At 38.1% G+C, this 7,057-nt stretch overlaps 1 non-coding gene across 1 annotated transcript; it reads left to right on the top strand.

The window, feature by feature from the left end:
- Positions 1–1,748: 1,748 nt before the first annotated feature.
- On the top strand, positions 1,749–1,855 carry LOC148843876 (small nucleolar RNA R71). The gene has a single exon (XR_016103915.1). It is a non-coding gene; the product is annotated as a small nucleolar RNA R71 (small nucleolar RNA).
- Positions 1,856–7,057: the final 5,202 nt, after the last annotated feature.

The following is a 7,057-nucleotide window of genomic DNA, read 5'->3' on the forward strand; positions in this document are numbered from 1 at the left end:
CCTGGAATAGGGACTTGCACAATAGATGGGAGGTGTTTTGTGTGAGATGAAGGTAAAGATGCATTATGAATTGTAATTTCAAAAGAATCTGGCTCAGAAGTCAAATTTCGCAATTCTAATTTCAGTACAAACTTCTGCTCTGCCTGTTGCAATTGATTAGGACTATTGTTAAGTGCAACTTTTAGCATGCCTTCTGATTTAGATGTGTCTATTTCGGCTGCACTTACATCAATGCTATCGATTGCATAAATTTCATGTTCAATTATGTTGGGATGTTTCATGGTTTTAAATACATTGAATACCACTTCTTCACCATTGATTCTAAGGGTAAGTAGACCTTTTTGCACATCAATTAAAGCATCACCAGTAGCAAGAAAAGGTCTCCCTAGAATCAACGGCATTGTCCTATCTTCCTCCATATCCAACACAATGAAATCAGCAGGAATAATAAAATTGCCCACTTTGACCAAAACATCTTCTACTATTCCCCTAGGATATCTAATGCTTCTATTAGCTAATTGCAGGATAATAGTTGTAGATCTTAGCTCATGCGGTCCAAGTTTTTCAAAAATAGAATAAGGCATTAAATTTTTACTAGCACCTAAATCACATAAAGCTTTTTCAAATTCAATATTCCCTATGGTGCAAGGTATAGAAAAACTCCCTGGATCCTTAAGCTTTGGGGGCAATTTCTTTTGAAGAATTGCTGAACATTCTTCGTTTAGTTTTACCATCTCACCATCCTCCCACTTTCTTTTGTTGGACATTACCTCTTTCAGGAATTTGACATACTTTGGCATCTGTGACAAAACATCAAGAAGAGGAAGGTTAATATGAATGTTTTTGAAAACTTCTAAAAATTTTTCAAATTGCTTATCTATTTTAGCCTTGAAGACTCTTCTTTGGTAGGGAATAGGAAGTTTAATTTCATGTAAATTCAGTTTAGGGGTACTTCCCTCATTCTCCTTTTGTAGATTGGCCACTTCGGCTTCCTTGTCCTTTCTTTGAATTTTGCCAACTGTTTTCCCACTTCTTAAAGTTATGGCATTTACTTGCTCTCTAGGGTTCCTTTTTGTGTTGCTGGGTAGCCTTCCCTCTTTCCTTTCTGATAACATGCTTACAATCTGCCCCACTTGAACCTCTAAGTTTTTAATCGATGCTTCTTGCTCTTGGAACCTTGCTTCAGTGGCATTAATAAACTTAGAGATCATTTCCTCTAGATTGTTCTTTCTTTCTTGTGGGGGCAGCTGTGGTTGGAAACCCATAGGTGTCTTTTGCTAATTGTTACTCCATGAGAAGTTTGGGTGATTCCTCCACCCTAGGTCGTATGTATTTGAATATGGGTTGTAGTTTGTCCTGTCAGCATGAGAGATAAAATTATCATTCTCATGAGAAATAAAAGGACTATTTATTTGACAATCAGAATTGGCATGTCCTATTTGACCACATAAATCGCATGAGATGCTAGATGGAGTACTAATGGCTGCAATACTAAAATTATCCAGTATCTTATTTAGATTGGCTATTTGTGCAGATAGGGATGCAAAGGAATAATCTATGTGGTGTACTCCCCTTTGATTGGTTCAATCATTGCTCCACTAGTAGTTGTTTGATGCCATCTCCTCCACTAAGTCATATGCTTCCTCTGGAGTTCTCCTCATGATTATACCACCTACGGCTGCATCAATAATGGACCGATTAAAGGGGTAATACCATTATAAAAAGTTTGTATTTATTGCCAAATTGGTATCTCATGGTGGGGACACTTCCAAAGCATCTCCTTGAATCTTTCCCATGCTTCATACAAGGATTCCCTCTCAAATTGAGCAAAGGTAGTAATATCATTAATTAACTTTGCTGTTTTGGAGGGTGGAAAATATTTAGCCAAAATTTTTTAGGTTAGATCATTCCAAGTGGTGATACTTCCTGCAAGAGTGAGTTAAGCCAATCTTTAGCTCTATCACACAATGAAAAAGGAAATAATCTAAGCCTAATAGCATCATCACTTAACTTCATTATGTTTAAATGTATCACATATTTCTAAGAAGTTAACAATGTGTGCATTAGGGTCATCACTTGGTAACCCACTAAACTGAATGCTTGTCTAGATCATTTGAACTATTGCAGGCTTTATTTCAAAATTATTGGCATGGATGGTATAGGCTTGCAAATGCTGGATGTCGCCCCATCATTGTTTGGACAAGCATAGTCCAAGAGGGTGCGATTTCCTTCTACCATCTCTCCTTTCTCTATGGCTGGTTCGCAACTAAAAACCTCTTCTCTTGCTTTTCCTTTGTTGGCCCTTTGCAACAAGTGAAGGGTCCTTTCAATCTCAGGATCGAATTCTACTAAACCTTCTTGTCTAGTTCGTGTCATGCACTAGTAAATCTGAACCAGCAGAATTTGAACAAATAAATAAAAATAATAATAGAAATAAAAACAAATAAAAATAAAATAATAACAGAAATAAAAGGTCCAAATTAATCAAGGTTAACAAATTCTAATATTATTTTAGGATTAAATCCCTGACAACAGTGCCAAAAACATGATAACTATAAATATCTAACCTTAGCAAGTGCACTAGTTATCGAGTAGTATAATAATATCGTTCCCACGGAGATTTAACAAAATAAGTATTAGAATCAAAATTTTCCCTAATTATTTGGACAATCAAAATTTAGGATTGAGCAAGAACTACTAAAAATAAAACTGGAACAAAGAAAATAAAAACAAAGGTGTTCACTAATCGATTATGCAAATGATGAAATCACTAGGACTTTTGGTCCACCTAACCAATGTAATGAATATCGATGGGTCTGATTGTCCAAGACTAATTGTCATTCCCATAAGCTGAGATTTTCCCAAATTTATTTAATATTCTCTCTCGAGATATACTAAACCTACACCCATCAGGTAACCCTTCGATCTCTCAAGTACAACTCTCAAAATGGAAGTGCATTAAGTCCAAGAAAACCATTAAATTTAGATGAATCATGTATATATATCTCAATATACCATTCAATTCACACTATGAATTATTCTGTCAATTATGTGAATTCCTATCCCAATTCATTCACATAACCCAAATCAATTAAGAGGTGGCCATGCTCTTAATTGCATTAAGCACAATAATTCATAGACTATATGGAAATCACAATCTTGGATAAATCAAGAAGATAAAAATACATTCATTAGCATGGTTAGGCTTTCCATAGCCCTAGCAAGAAACAAATAAGTTCATGATGGAAAAATTAAAGCAAAGGGAAAGAAAGAACTCTTGAATTCACCCATGGTACTGAGATCTCCTCTTCTTGCCGCCACCTTCTTCTTGAAGTTTCTTGAATTCTTGAACCTTTCTTGAACACTTCTTGACTAATTGCCCCTTGCTTCTTGATTCAAATCAGAAATTGAGTGATTCAGTGATTGTAAGATGCCCCTAGCTGGTCCGCCCCCGCCTTTATATAGATTGAAGGGGAGGAGGGTGGTCTCCTAGTTCCTCTTGAAGTTAATCTTACAAGAATGGAAAGTCCTATCCTAATTCTAATCTTATCTCTTTATCTGATGAGCACAATCCCTTTATCTCTCTAAGATTACATCAAGAATTTAGATTTAGAAGGATTTTTCTTAGTTTATTGTTCTTGGATTCGTAATAGACCTCCTCTACTAATTGGGCTTCAGCCAAGCTTTTCTGCGAGTTGGGCTTCAGCTGCGGATTGGGCCTTCCTATGAAATTGCCCCAACTTCGGTCCTAGATTTGACTTCGATGCAGGGCGAATCATTTAAAGCCCAAAATACACAAGTTTTGGATTTTTCTCTTATCTTTCCTGTGGGTGTTGAGTCAGCCCATTCAGAGTTCGGAGACGCAAGTTAGGCCCAGATCACTGAGCACTGTCGAAACTATGAAAAATCATCCGATTTGTCTTTCTTTGCTCTTGATGCCCTCTTTCATGCCTTGAACAGAAATATGAGTCCAATTAGGTACAAATTCAGTATAAAAGATAGGGTAATTGGGGATAAAAATATGATAAATTCTCCTCTCATCACCCCGAAGTGGGTAGATGCCATGAGAGCTGAGATGGACTTAATGGAGACCAATGGAGTCTGAACTCTAGTAGATCTGCCCCATGGGGTAAAAGCAATTGGTTGCAAAAGGATCTATAAGAGGAAGAAGGGCCCCGATGGTAAGGTTGAGACCTACAAAGCTCGTTTGGTGGTGAAAGGTTATACTCAAAAAGAGGGCATCGATTATGCGGAAACCTTTTCGTTTGTGGCCATGCTTAAATCCATTTAGATCCTACTAGCTGTAGCAGCATACCATGACTACGAGATTTGGCTTATGGATATCAAAATTGCTTTCTTGAATGGAGATCTTACTGAAGATATCTATATGCAGCAACCGCAATGTTTCACAACTATGGGTCAGGAACACATTGTATGTAAATTAAATAGATCCATATATGGACTTAAGCAAGCTTCTAGGAGTTGGAACATCCGGTTTGACTCTACTATCAAAAAGTTTGACTTTGAGTAGAATCTGGATGAGCCTTGTGTTTACAAAAAATTGAGTGGGGATAAGGTTACATTCCTGGTTCTATATGTATGTGACATTCTACTCATTGGGAATGACGTAGGAATGTTGACTATGGTGGAAGTATGGCTTTCACAGCAATTCTCCATGAAAAATATGCTTATATTGACAAAATTGTCAAGAGATACAACATGAAAAACTCAAAGAAGGGAAATGTTCCTTTCAGGCATGGAGTCACTCTCTCCAAGAAGATGTCTCCCAAAACTTCTGAGTAGATTGAGGGCATGAAGGACATTCCCTATGCCTCAGCCATAGGGAGCATCATGTATGCCATGTTGTGCACTCATCCTAACATTGTTCTGGTAGTGAATGTGGTAAGCAGATTTCAGGCCAACACAGGGCAGGAGCATTGGACTGCTATGAAAAATATACTTAAGTACCTTCAAAGGACAAAAGAGTTTTGTCTAGTATTCGATGGTAGCTCACTACAGATCCAAGGGTATACTTTTGCCAATTTCCAATCGGATCCAGATAATAGAAAGTCTACATCTAGGTATGTTTTCATGATAGGATCGTGTGTTGTTTTCTAAAAGTCAATAAACAAGGGTCCTAAGTAGCAAAAATAACAGTCCACAACCCTAGCCATAAGTGAGGCTGCTTTATGAATGAAGGTGTTCATTTTAGAATTTGGAATTCTGCACATCACCCATTCCACTGTTCTGTGACAATACTGGATCTACGAGAGATACATGTTAAAAGGTAGCATTAGTGGAGAATGTGGTAGACCCATGGACTAAGCCACTGACACAAAAAGTATTTGAGAAACACGTGGAAAGTCTGGTACTCTAGCTTATACCAAGTTGGATATAAGTGCAAGTGGGAGCTATTAGACAGTGTATGCCTTTAGCTCCAATCAAATTGATGTACATTATGACATTTATTGTAAATGAATAAAGTACATATTTTATTCATGTTATAGTGGTGTGTTTCTGTATAATACCCTTAAACTGGATACATAATGAGACTCATGTTAGTTTAGAATGTTCATAGCCATTGCGTAAGTCTGGGGAGATTTATCCTGCTAAGGTTGACACTGATGTGCCACCATGTCTGGGGAGATTTGTCCTGCTAAGGTTTACATGAAACCCTGAATTGGACCAGATTTCCAATATTGCCCTAAACCTTGGTGATTAGTGGGAAAAACTGGAAAGTTACACCTGACCCCTAGACTCGATTATGATACTGCAATAGGTGTCAGATTAGGTTGTCTTTGATATGCCAATCAGTGAGGTCCTTAGAGGGGGTCAAAACCTAGGTACGTTGGGCCCATTAGGAGTCCATGTAATCAGCTTCAAGGGGTTCACTGTCTTTTCAATGAATTCGGCTAGGCCTTGTAACAAAGGCTGGGCTGAACCCTTGTGGCTGATGTGTAGATCAATGTTTGGGTCCCACGCCATACAAAGAAGCCCAACTGGGCAGTAGGTTGGAAGCAGCTTGAGCACTTTGACTTATTGGGCCTAAAGCCCATTTCGAATTGGCCTAGTTTGGCTAGTTAAATTAACGGGGCGGATCTGGGATTAAATTAGTAGATAAGATAAGGTCTTACCCTATCAACTCAGAGAGTCCAGATCTGAATTCAGACCTGGAAACCTCCTAATGATATTAGGAGAGAGCTGATCAAATTTGCAGATAAGATAAGGGCTTATCCTTATCTCTTAAAGAGAACTCCTAATCCAAATACAGATTTGGATTAGGAAACTCCTAATGAGATTAGGAGCTCTCTTTGAGGCTATAAAAGGAGGAGGGGGTGAACCATTCAGTTCACTCTCATCATCCCAAGATTCTCAAAGATCAGATCTCAGAGCACCCAAAGTGAAGACAGCAACAGTGTGACTGTGCCATCTTCTCCATGCGTTTCTTCTAGTTGCCGCCATACTACCAGTTTGATCACCTTCCTTTGTAGGAGCGATCAAGATGTGTCTTGATATCAGTATTTAGAGAAAGGCTGATCAGAAGTCGTGGTCATTGCCTGAATCAAATTCTTGCTGAAGAATTTAGTTCATTCGACGAACCCTGTTGATTCTGCTTCACCATTCACTGTGTCATCTTTAGTGGGAGTAGTCTTTGGAGTCTTTTTTTGGGCGTGAACACCTTTTTTGGGAGATATTGCATCTTCGTATCAGGTATATCCCTCACCTACAGTTTTGGTTCAGATCTGGTTCGGTTCTTGGTTCAAGATTGATCCTTGAAAAATGCAGTTTTTCAAAAATAGGTATATCCCTCTCCTACTGTTTTCGCCCTACCTTCCTACAGGGTTCGGCCATTCATATGATGGATAACTCATCCCTTCATGTATGGTTATTCCATCTTATTCGGTAATGTGATTATTGTTAGACAGTTTTATATGCCCTTAGCTCCAATTAGTTTTGATATACTTTGACATTTAGTGTAAATGAATAAACTGCATGTTTGATTCATGTTGTGTGGTATGTTTATGGGTAAGACCCCTAAACTAGACACTTAATGAGA

Source organism: Nelumbo lutea, chromosome 8, assembly GCF_056320005.1.
Source record: "Nelumbo lutea isolate HS-2025 chromosome 8, American lotus-T2T, whole genome shotgun sequence".
In the NCBI taxonomy this organism is placed as follows: domain Eukaryota; kingdom Viridiplantae; phylum Streptophyta; class Magnoliopsida; order Proteales; family Nelumbonaceae; genus Nelumbo; species Nelumbo lutea.